Below are 13,423 nucleotides of genomic sequence, written 5' to 3'. Positions count from 1 at the left end.
GTAGCAACTGGGAGAGACTGGGACAACACAGACAGACTGGACAATGCAGACAGACTGGACAACGCAGACAGACTGGACAATGCAGACAGACTGGACAACGCAGACAGACTGGGACAATGCAGACAGACTGGACAACGCAGACAGTCTGGACAATGCAGACAGACTGGACAACACAGACAGACTGGGACAATGCAGACAGTCTGGGACTGCACAAACCACTGGACAAAGACACAGAAATACATTAAACACACAGCGGGTGATCAGGGAATGAGACACACCTGGGAACAATCAAGGGGAGACAAGACACCGAAAGACACGAAAACCCAAAATAAACACAGAAAAGACTCAAATCATGACACTTTATGATTTACTGTATTCAAACATTTTTTTTTGTGTTTGTTCACATACAAATAAAAAATCACAAACTTCATTTTCTTCAGTTCTATAGAACAGCAACTTTGCCTGAATAAACTACATTTAAGAGTTCAGATATTTAGGGAAAGTAAAAGAAAAATAGCTGAGAATATGAGAACAAAACAAAATGAGGACATGAATGTAAAAAGTGTTAAAAGAAGATTTTGTTAAAAGGTTTCAGACTACAGAAAGAGAGAAAATAGAACAACTGCAAATCCAGGATAGAGGCTGAGTGAATGAGTGAATGAGGCGTTGAAGGTGGAGAGGTGATCAATGAGTGAGAAGAGACTCATTGATCAATCCAGTGTTAGTTTGTAAAGAAACTGAAAATTCAATTCAAGGAGAATAATTATCTATAGGTAATGTAAAAATATTCATCCATAAATCGCTTCATTTCAGTGCAGTTTTCATAAATTGAAATAAATAGTTGATAATGTGAAGTTTTCACATGGATTAATTTTTTTACATATTAGAAAATTATAAAGAATTATGGTTGAAAACGGCAACATTTCACATAATTATGCATTGATAGACTCTCATATTTACTGATAAAGAGAAACAAACAAAAATAGAAATTGTGTAAGTTGTACAGGACTTTCTAACATGATATTTATGTAAGTATATATTAATATAAAACTACTTCTGATTAATAACTCCTTTTTCACGCCATTTACTATTCTGTTCATTTTCTCAAGTTACATTAGAGTTTAGATTGATTATGGAAAATAAAACTAAATAATTGCAAATAATCATGAAAGTTTGCAAAAACATTTACAAGAACAAAACAAAAAAGAGAACATGGATGTAAAGAGTGTTTTAGGGGAATGTATGCATCAGGGAAAGAGGATGTAAAAGATTAAACAGTTTCCACTTAATGAGCTGAAAACATTTTGGTGTTTCTCTAAAGAGCCTGAAGCAGTTCAGTCTTCAGCAAGAGACAAACACCAACAACACTTCACAAACTCCACAGTCAAGCTCAGTGCAACAACAGTAGCTGCTACGATTTGTTGAATGTAAAATCCATCTTTTTTCTCCTTTTAGCGTTCTCTGAAACAGTAAAGCTGAGCGAGTAAAAGCAGGAAGGAGAGGACAGGTTTTCTCAGGTCTTCAGGTTAAAGAAACAGAGGAATCAGAAAACGGCGAATCCAGGATAGAGAGGTTGAGTGAATGAGGCGTTGAAGGTGTAGAGGTGGATCAGCGAATCAGAGGACACTCTGTAGAAGGACAGAGCTCCAGCAGGACAGTCCACATACACCGCTACTCTGTTGGAGACGGAGGAGGACGAGATGGATGTCCCCGACTTATTGCTCCAGAGACAGTTACCATGGCGCTCAGAGCAGATCAAACTCCAGGAAATGTCGTTCATTCCAAATCGACAGTCACTGCCGTCTCCTTCCTCCCAATTCCTCTGTAGCTTAACGATATATCAACACCTTTTCCGATCTCCACCTCATAATAACATCGACCAGTCAGAGCGTCTTTACAGAGGAGCTGAGGACGAACATCAATCTGTCTGGATGGTCAGGATATGGCTGCAGATCCGCCACACGGGTCACCTTCCTGTTGTCTTCAGACACTTTCAGCTTCCTGTTCACTGTGTTTGCATCGAAGGTGAGCTGACAGGAATCTGATGGACAAAACAAACACAGATCATTTATTGACCCTTGGATGGTGATGCTTGAATGAGTGACGGGACACTTACATTTCCTCAGACCTGGTTCCAACCACTGGGCCCCATCAGGCTCCATCCTGACAGGAGGAGGGAGACATAGACCATCAATCTCTTTCAGGAGGTAAACCTAACCCTAACCCTAACCTTAGGGTTAGAGCCACATTGTTATACATAGAGAGACACAGCTAAGATAGCTAGATCATCAAACTTAGTTCATCACAGATCACAACAACAAAAGGTCCAATGAAGGTAGAAGAAACGTTACAGGTCTTCTTCCTCCTTATCAAATATAACAGCTGATTGTTGATTCTCCTTACGTAAGTTTGAACTGTGGTTTCCTCTTTGCTCCTGTCAGCAGCTTCTTTCCTGCATCTCCTGGGTTGTTATAGCTCAGGTCCAACGCTTTCAGGTTGAGAGGCTGCAGCTCAGAGCTGAGGCCAGAGAAACACAACCCTCCTGTGTTATCAGACAGCCTGAGAGGCTGCAGGTGGAAAAAGGATGCAAACAATTTCAAACATTTGTGGGAACAAGTTATCGAAAGGTTTCATTATCATATCAATGACAGCAAATTGTATTTGGTCTTTGAATAAACTGAGACACAGCAACAAAGTACAGAACACTGAACAGCAGTCACTATCCTTACCTTAAGATCTCCAACATGCATTGTGAACCTTTCAGTCCATCACACAACAGCTTCACCCCCAAATCCCTGAGATTGTTGTTACTCAAGTCCAACTCTCTTAAACTCGAGGACTGACTGCTCAGAACTTCAGCCAGAGGTTCACAGCTTCTCTCTGACAGATCACAGCCATTCATCCTAAAACAATAGAAATCACGTTACACTAAAATGATACAGCAAAACTAGGTTTTCTCTAGATTTCTCTGTGTAAACTTACACTGCTTTTTGTGTTGCTTTGACCACAGGCAGCAGCCTCACTAGAGCCTCCTCTAGAGATGAGTATTTCTTCAGATCAAACTCATCCAGATCTTTTTCTGATGACAGTAAGATGAAGACCAGAGCTGACCACTGAGCAGGAGACAGTTTACCAGAGGACAGACGTCCTGAACTCAGAGACTGTTGGATCTCCTCCACTAGAGAACGATGGTTCAGTTCATTCAGACAGTGGAAAAGGTTGATGATCTTCTCTACAGGCAGATTGTCGCTGATGTTCTTCTTTATGTACTGAACTGTCTCCTCATTGTTGTCCTGTAAGAATCTTTCTGTTTCTGTCTGGAGACCATGTAGAAGTTTCTTATTGGTCTGCAGTGAAAGACCCAGGAGGAACCGCAGAAACAAGTCCAGATGTCCATTTGGACTCTGTAATGCCTTGTCCACAGCACTCTGATGTAAATTAGCCAGTTTTGATTTCTTTTCTTCTGTCTCACATTCTTCAAGCAGATTGACTCCAGAGTTGATGAAGGTCAGATGAACATGAAGAGCAGCCAGAAACTCCTGAACACTCAGATGGATGAAGCAGAACACCTTGTCCTGGTACAGACCTCTCTCCTCTCTAAAGATCTGTGTGAAAACTCCTGAATACACTGAGGCTGCTCTGATATCGATGCCACACTCTGTCAGGTCTGGTTCATAGAAGATCAGGTTTCCTTTCTGCAGCTGATCAAAAGCCAGTTTTCCCAGAGACTCAATCATCTTCCTGCTCTCTGGACTCCAGTGAGGATCAGTTTCAGATCCTCCATCATATTTGATCTTCTTCACTTTAGTCTGAACCACCAGGAAGTGGATGTACATCTCAGTCAGAGTCTTTGGCAGATCTCCTCCCTCTGTGGTCTTCAACATGTCCTCCAGGACTGTAGCAGTGATCCAGCAGAAGACGGGGATGTGACACATGATGTGGAGACTTTTGGATTTCTGGATGTGGGAGATGATCCTGCTGGCCTTCTCTTCATCATCTCTGAATCTCTTCCTGAAGTATTCCTCCTTCTGGGGGTCAGTGAACCCTCTGACCTCTGTTACCATGTCAACAAACTTTCCAGGGATCTGATTGGCTGCTGCAGGTCGTGTGGTTATCCAGAGGAGAGCAGAGGGAAGCAGTTTCCTCCTGATGAGGTTTGTCAGCAGAACATCCACTGAGCTGGACTCTGTAACATCAGTCAGGATCTCCTTGTTGTGGAAGTCCAGTGGAAGTCGACTTTCATCCAAGCTATCAATGATGAACAGAACCTGAAACGATTCAAAGCTGCTGATTCCTTTGGTTTCAGGAAATAAATGGTGAATCAGTTCCACCAAGCTGAACTTTTTCTCTCTCAGTAAATTCAGTTCTCTGAAGGTGAATGGAAATATGAACTCAATGTTCTGGTTGGTTTTGCCTTCAGCCCAGTCCAGAGTGAACTTCTGTATTAGGACTGTTTTCCCAATGCCAGCCGCTCCCTTTGTCATCACTGTTCTGATTGGTTGATCTCTTCCAGGTGGGACTTTAAAGATGTCTTCTAGTTTTATTGTTGTTTCTGTCTGTGTTGTTTCCTGTTTGCTGTTTCAATCTGTCTGACCTCATGCTCCTGGTTGACCTCTCCAGTTCCTCCCTCTGTGATGTAGAGCTCAGTGTAGATCTGGTTCAGGAGAGCTGGGTTTCCTGCTTTAGCGATTCCCTCAAACACACACTGGAACTTTGTCTTCAGGTTAGATTTGAGGTTATACATGTACACACCAGAAGACCCTGGATTTGTGGAAAAAAAATAAATGTCACATTTGTATTGACATATCTGTTTATCTACCAAAGAAAAACATAAAGAAACTAAAACTTACACACAGAATAGATACAGGTCAAAGGCAATAGCCAATCAAAAAATGTAGATATTTGTGTTACATATATTTTGAAAAATATTTATATTCATGTCCATAGATAAAAAATACCTGAAATATGCTGGCTAGTGTTACTAATAGCTAGTGTATTTATCATTTAATATTTCTTTATTTTAAAATAAGCCTAGTTAAAAACTTTTCAAGAAAATTACTGATGCATTGGATCCTCTACAGAATTGCCACCTAATTGTTATAAACTAGTTTGTCTTAATTGTTGGATTAGATTTTTTTATCTGATTAATTGTAGTTAATCAGATAAATTAATCAGGTGATGATGGAGGGGAATTTTAATACGAATGTTGACAGAGTCTGATAGACTAAATGTTTTATTAATGGTATTTCATCTCCTCAGTCTGTTTAAATCTCTATGCAGAATTGAAAGATGGGAATCTGAAAAATTTCTTTATATTTTCTTTAGGACATTTTAAAAGTTTATGAAAGTCTTACTGCTTTGTAAAACGTCGGCCAGTCCGTCCTGATCCATGTTCTTCAGAGTGTTTACTATGATCTTTAAAAATGCCTCTCTGCTGTTTCTTTGTCTCTCATCTTCACCTTCGCTCTCACTTTCTAAACTTTCTTTCTCATCCGGACTCAAAACATTCTTTATCATCTTCAACTCCTTTGTTACAAAAGTAAAAATGTTTTCTGTCAGCTCCTGGAACAGAATATGAGATAAACACGTCAGAGTGAAATCATGGACTCAAACATCAGGTCCATGTTGGACAGACTGAAGGTCTTTGGTCCACAAAACCAACATGGAGGCGACTGAACAGAACCAACATCCATACCGTCAATATGGAGTCCAGTGGTGTCTGATGCTGCTGTGAAGAGAAACCAGTGGGAACCTCTGAGCTCCACTGGTCCCTGCTGGGGAGGAACCAGGAACAATTAGTTTCTCTACGATACTAACTGATTAAACCAGTTATGATCCAAGATTATGAATCAGTCACATGATTATGAATCGGTTCTCTAGTTCGGCTCCTTTGGTTAAGAAAAGTTGCAGCAATCTGACTCAAATTAAAAGAATATACATTAAGAGCCTAACAGCAAAGCATTAATATGACATAAACAGAAACAGTAAACATGAATTAAAGGCCAGATTAAACATTATTAGCTGTTTGGAAAAGCTCAATGAATCAGTGACATTTTCAGACCTTAATTAAAAGAAGCCAACATTTTCTGGGCATGTCAGGTTTTCATTGTGTTTAATTCAGATTAAAAATCATCATCTCAATAATCTGACCTACTGAAATAAACATGGAGCAGATGTCTTTTGATAGGAAACTCTGGCCACAATTTGACCAAAATCTCTACTGTCTACAGACAATATAGACTTTTATCTAAAGGATTTTTTTTCATCTCCGTCCTTTATAGAATAAAGGACAGAGATATTTGGATCATTCCTGATCCAGAATGTTTGCTTTCAGGTCCAATAATACCTTCTGTAATAAACTGAAGCCAATTTTATCTGGTAACAAAGAAAATACAGCTGTGCATCATCAGCATATATAAATATAATAATGTTAGGGAAACATGTACATAATAAAATATAATAATAATCAGGAGCAGACCCCTGATGAAATCTGATGTTAGATCAAATGTACAGCTGTTACCAATTCAATTGTTTTCCCTGAATTGATTTTTTACCACATTATTTCCACTAGTTTGTGTTTCTGTGTTCTGCTGGTGCTGGTTTTGAAGAACAAAATGTGTTTTGTGACGTACAGTTAGATAAAGTCAGATAAAGCTGTTGGATGTGAAAGTTGGCAGCATTTCTAAGGGTGTTGAGAAACAACCGTTATCAGTTCCTGCACATTGCTCCTCTGGACGGTTTCAGAATGAGTCGACTACAACGGCTGCTTTCAGCTCCAGAAACCACATAGAAAAGAATCATAAACAATAAAATCATGCAGCCTGATAATCATTAATCCCTACAATCCAAACACATTACAGTTATTGTGACTAAGATGTAACGATTTGGTTTTTCTGTCTATTATTTCGGTTTCTGTGTTCAGTTGAGTCTCTGTGTTGCCCTAATTGCCTCTTGATTGTCCCCAGCTGCCCCTCGTTCCCCAGATTACCTTCCCTGTGTATTTAATCCCAGCTGCGTTTTGTTTCCTGGTCGTTGCCAGTCTAACCTGTGTGGAGCTCCTGACCTTTGAGTTCACCTGTTCACCTCTGAGATCTTTGATTAACTCCTTCATTTTCTCCTGCTCAAATCCTGACAAGACGATTCCAACACTGAACTCTAATCATTAGAGTGATATCAATAGCTTTATTTATTTACAATGGCTTGTCTCGTTAAATATACATATATATATATAAAAACACAAAATACCAAAGATGAATTTCCTGCTATTAAAAGTGAGATATTCAGAGAATAGTTGACAGTTTGAATGTTTCCTGTTTGCACCGAGACAATCAATCATAAATGATCACTTTAATCTCAGTATTTAACATGAATCACACTCACCTCTTTGTAGAATATTGATCTGATCTAAAATCAATTAATCGTCCAGTTGACTTGTTACTCTGTAAGGACACATGGCTCGGTTCTGGTTCTGGTCCATGTTTCCTCCTGTGAATAAATCAGCAATATGATCCTGAAAATGGAGAAAAGCTGCAAACGCATGTAAATCCACAACAATACTGGATCAAATTATATCAGTGTTATTGACACTGATCAATAACCAGTTTCTTCATAGAAAGGCCTGATGAAGAGCTGAGCTGACGGTAAAATAAAGCTTCTTAAACTGTTGAATTGGATCCAGTTCACCTCTTTGCTGCTGGACGTTCATCTGATTTAAAATCAATCAATCGTCCAGTTGACTTGTTACTCTGGAAGGACACATGGCTCGGTTCTGGTTCTGGTCCAGGTTCTGGTTCTGGTTCATTCCTGTAGAAACATTGGTTGTTAATATAAAAGTTCAATTCCGTTATGAATAAAATCTCTAAACAAATAATGATGTAAATGAAATGTCACTTCCACAAAGTGATATAAATAATGACCCATCAGTTGATTGTTTCATCTAATCATCAATAAATAAAAACACAGAAATGTTTGCAAAGTTGCATGAAATTCTGTTTTTCTATCAGCTGCAACAGAAATGATTCTTCCTCAGTATTGATCATTTATTACTGACCTTTGCTGCTTCAGATCCATGTTCTGCTTCACTGTTTCCCCTGCAGAACAAACCCACATGGAGAACCAGCAGTTATTGATCTCATCTATCAATAACTTATCAAATATTGATGATCAGCAGGAAGAACTGGGTTCAGATGAACTGTGACTGAAATAAAACTGAATATTCATTCCTCAGAGTTCCTCCTGCAGGTCAGAGTTCAGTCAGCGGCTCTAGCAGAACCAGAACCGGTTCTGTTTGGATTCTACCAGAACTCAACTTTAACCTTAAGCTGCAAAATGTAAACAGAACCAGGTAAAAATATTTTTCACAATATTAGTTATTATAACGTTTTTATAAATTATGACGTCATCAACGGTCCGTCAAAGCGTCACATCGACCCGGTTCTGTTCTGATCCAGTCTCTTGGCTTCAGTTCAGGTTTATTTGCGGGTCTTTCTTCACTGAGACGAGTCCAAATAAATGTTGACTCGGAACCAAGCGGACCGGACTCACAGCTGATCTGCAGCGGATGTTGGGCCGAACCCAGCCAAAACCCAGTCCGAACCCGAACCCAGTCCGAATTTACTCTGCAGAAAGAGAGACTGCAGAACCGATTCCAGTCTGTTACTGGGATCAATGATCTGATCTGCGAGCTGCTTTTATTAAGCAGGAAATAGAAAATGCTACATTACCTTCTAATGGAGGATTTTCATCTGCGTCATTTTCTGGGTAAAGTGAAAGTAAAGCAGGAGAAGAGGAGTGGGCGTGGCTTCTGCTGATACGCTTTATTACTTGATAGGAAAACATTTAATCATTAATTCATGTCTAGTTAATGTTTGATACCAGATTCACATATTTACATGAGAAATAATTCATTTTGCATGAAAACTATTTTTAGTTCTCAGTTTTCAGACATCTGAAGAAATTCTGCAAGTTTTTACTAAAAACATTTTTATTCAGTGGCAAAGTATTAACTTATGTAACCAGGTTAATTTTACAGTTCAAACCAACAGCAGAAAATGTTAACAGATGCTGAACTCAAGAAATTCAGACTGCAGCAGGAAGTTAGTTGATAAGTAGATTTTCAGAATAAAGTATCTGACGCTCAATGTGTTTATCATGAGTCATCAGGATGAATTGTGCTTAAAGAGACTGAAGTGTAGCAATACCAACAACCAGAGGGAGGAGGAGCTCTTTGCATCACAGTCACATGAAAACATTTCATTTTAAAACTCAAATCCAGGATAAACCTGCAGAAATTCATCAACATTTCAAACCAGATCCAGCAGGAAGTTTCAACAGACCCCTCCTTTCCTTCCAGTCACATGATTTCTGGGAAGAGGATTCAGGAAATAAATGCAGTTCACATTTAAACCACCAGACGGAGACAAAAACAAAGAGTCCAGTTAATTATCAAACCCTTTACTGTCAGAATGAAGCATCCAGTTTAGTTTTGGGATTAGAGCAGATGTGATGTGATGAGAGGAAAAAGGAGGAAGAAGTGAAAACACTGCTGCAGAAATAATAAACTGGATCATAATAAACTCTGCTGCAGAAATAAAAGATGAATTTTATTAGAAGAAACACAGATCAGAACTGTACTGTATGAAACAGATTACATATAAGTTTAATTTTTTTACAGAATTTTGATGCAATAATTTTCTTAAATTCATCTCATTCATGTGAATTTATGTAAAGCATAAAGAGTTTAGTTTTAGATTTTCATTCTAATTTTACAGATAAAAAGATCAATTACTGCATATTTTTTCATAAGCAAGAAAAACAAAGTGATAGGAATAATATATTCAAAACCCAGATTCATTGTATATACTGATGTAAAATAATGCATAAATAAATAGTAAAAAGGTCTTAGAGAATTAAAGCTCAGTCACATTTTCATTCTGAAATCATCACAACTAAAGAAAAACTTAAAACAACAAGAGGCTTTACATCCAAGTCTGAAAGTGAACAGACGACTTCATGTTCAGGTCAGAATCAGCACTGCAGATGATAAACTTCAATAAATATAATGTGGAGAACTTATCAGCACTAAATGTTACAGCAAATATAGAGAAACTGGAATCAGCCCTGGTTTTAGCTATTTTCTCACTGCTTTAGTATTTTCTTGTAGTGATTGAAAAATCTTAATGTCCAAGTTTTTCTGCACTGAATATTTGGAGGGAAGCAAACTGTAGGAGAGGGTGTGGTCCCACCATGGACTCTGTTGGAGTCATTTCTGATAAAAAAAAAAGCTTCTGGAAAAACACATTACTGAGAAATCAAAGACAAAAATATCACACAGCAAACAACACCTGAAATATTATTTGATGGAATAAATGGAAATGAAGCTCAAAGTAAATACAGTGGCTTGCAAAAGTATCATAACCTTGAATTTTTCCTTATTTTGTCACATTACAGCCACAAACACACGTTTCAACACTTTGTGGAACCACGTTTTGCTGTAATTCCTGCTGCTCGTCTTTATGGTTTGTCTCTACCAGCTTTGACCAGCTAATGACTGAAGTTTTTCCCCCAGTCTTCCTGTCCAAACAAATCAAGCTAAGTCAGATTAGATGGAGAGCATTTGTGAACTGCAGTTTTTAGATGTTGCCACAGATTCTCAATTGAATTAAGGTCTGTACTTTGACAGGGCCATTCCAACATATGAATGTTTTGGTTTGAACTGAATATCATCTCAGTAGTGAGACTCCTTCATATATATATAATGGATATAATGGTGATTTTAGATGAGCCAACACCTGGAATATTACTATATAAAATATATACTTATAGCATTGTTTATAAAGAAGAGCATCAGTTAATGAGCGTCCAGGTGTCTGAAAGCATTCGTCATGTTTTCCTACTGGCTCTTTGGGAAATGGAGTAAAAGAAAATGAAATGACAATAAAATTTACTTTGAGTTTCTTCATGTTGCTTTTACATGAAAACAGTGATGTTATATAAAGGATCATTGTTATAAAATATAAAAGTCTGTAACAGTTTCTAGAGTTTTTCAGGCATTCAGAGCAGAAAGCAGAATGAAATGCTTCACAGACTTACTGAGGAATCAGTCCAGCATGTGAATCCAGGATAGAGATGTTCAGTGAATGTGTGATTGAAGGTGTGGATGTGGATCAGGGAGTCAGAGGACACTTTGTAGAAGGACAGAGTGCCAGCAGGATGGTCGAGATAAACTGCTACTTTGTTAGAGGATGAAGAGGAGGGAAAAGAGGATGAGGAGGAAGAAGAAGAGTACAGGGGTGATGAGGGAAAACGGAAGGAGTTCCTGTCTTATTATGCCAAGCAGAGTAACCATCACAATCAGAGCAGCTCAAACTCCAGGACTGATTGTTAAATCCAAACATACAATCATCACCACCTCCACTCCTTCTGATTCCTCTGTAACTCATGGCTATTCGAACATTTCTTTCCCACTCCACCTCCCAGTAACAGCGACCAGTCAGACCAGTTTCACACAGCAGGTGAGGACCATCAAATCTATCTTCATGATCACGATATGGCTGACGTTCCTCCACATGTTTCACCTTCCTGTTGTCTTCAGACAGTTTGAGTTTTCTGCTCACTGTGTTTGTGTCGATGGCGAGTTGACAGGAATCTGATGGAGAAACAAACATATTGATTATTTGTTGACTGATCAATGAAGACCCCTGAATGACTGATGTGACAGTTTGAAGATGGTTGAATGTGAACTGCTCTGTTGTCATGAATCAAATGAAAAAAAACACTCACATTTCTTCAGACCTGCAGTCAACCACTGAACTCCTTCAGGCTCTAGCCTGAAAGAAGAATAGGGGATCAGATCATCAATGATTGCAAATATATCACAACCTGATAAATGACTCCTGTTCAGAGTCAAAAGCATTTATGAAAAAGATTTAGATTATGGAAAGAAGTTGCATGAAAATCTAAGACGTAATAACCCCACAGATTGTTTCTTGAGTTTAAATTTCAAATCGCTCATGTTGGATCTTTGAACCTTTGATCTGGAGACGGGAACAGATTAAATCCTGTATGTCTCAATGTTGTGAATCAAAGAAAAGGGGATTACATTTGTCAGAAACATACTCAGAAGTGTGATGTCATAAGTTTAGAGCCACCAAAGGAAAGTTTTAAAAATCAAAAAACATCTTTTCCAAGCAGGTATCTGGTTATTAGTTTTAGTTCTAACTGTCAACTTGTAAGTGTTGGACAACCAAAGATGAATCAGTCAACATCTTGTCTACGCCTTTTGCTAAAAGAGCAAATTTTCCAAAGGCTTCATCATAAATCTAAAAACCAACGATGGTCTGTTTAATGTGAAGCTGTGTCGGTACTTTAATGCTGTATGGAGAGATTTGATTGATTCACTTCTGAAAATATTTCCAAACAGACAATTTTGTAATGCTGAACATCTGTCACTGTGTTGTTTAGTCAAATTTAGGTTAAAGCCTCAATTTACAACTTTAGAATATATTTCCTAACTTAAAGGTGCTTTAAGATAGAAATAAAAGTGCATAATGTCATCAGTCGTCTCCCAGCACATGGTTGGTTGATTTATTTTTGTGTCTTGATGTGATAAAAATATTAGAAGGGAACAGGCTTCTTACCAGTTGAGACAAATAACATTGAAAAATGTCCAGAAAGATTATGTTTTCCATTTGGTTAAAAAGATATCCAAATGCAAAGATATCTCTAGTTATCTTTAACTCTAGTTCTTCTAAGAACCAGAGCTGTATATTATGGTACATTACACTGGGTGTAACAAGGCTAGTGCATACAAAACATCAATATTTCTTCATAAATTTAAAAAAGAATTGATTTACATGGTGACTAAAGGTCTACAGAGACACTTTTATTGTTGGTCTGTGAAGAATAAACTGCAATAACTTCCACATTCCTTCAACCTTAATGGAGTAACCTAATGCCTCAGCTTCCAGTCTGGCAAGTAAAACTACATTTGTCTGAAACTACATATTAATCAAAGGACATTAAAACTACTAATAATTATTTTGTAGTCATATCTCAACTAAATCCACAAAAAGTTTTAGTTTAGACATTAAGCCAGTCTGGTGCTCTCCTTACCTGAGAATATCCAGTTCACAGTGTGGATCCTCCAGTCTTTCTGTCAGTAACTTCACTGCTTTCTCTCCTGGATTGTTGTAGCTGAGGTCCAGCTCTACCACACAGGAGGGGTTGGAGTTCAGAGCTGATACTAGAGACAGACAGCCGTCCTCTTCAATCAGACAGCCTGACAACCTGCAGACACAGAACAACACGCTGGGCATCCAAAAGGCACAATAACATTTAACTGTTAGCAGATAAACTGAGTTGTGTTGGACTTCAACACAACTTTTTAAAGTTTTTTTCAATAAAAAACTTGTAGGCTTTTTTT

General features: G+C 38.2%; 1 pseudogene; it reads right to left on the bottom strand.

The window, feature by feature from the left end:
- Positions 1–440: 440 nt before the first annotated feature.
- The window catches only part of LOC129354696 (uncharacterized), a 30,424-nt pseudogene continuing 17,441 nt past the window's right edge, over positions 441–13,423 (bottom strand).

Source organism: Poeciliopsis prolifica, unplaced genomic scaffold, assembly GCF_027474105.1.
Source record: "Poeciliopsis prolifica strain line A6 unplaced genomic scaffold, Auburn_PproV2 SCAFFOLD116, whole genome shotgun sequence".
Taxonomy (NCBI): Eukaryota; Metazoa; Chordata; class Actinopteri; order Cyprinodontiformes; family Poeciliidae; genus Poeciliopsis; species Poeciliopsis prolifica.
The sequence above is the reverse complement of the archived record's forward strand: the minus strand, read 5'-3'. Positions and strand labels throughout refer to the sequence as shown.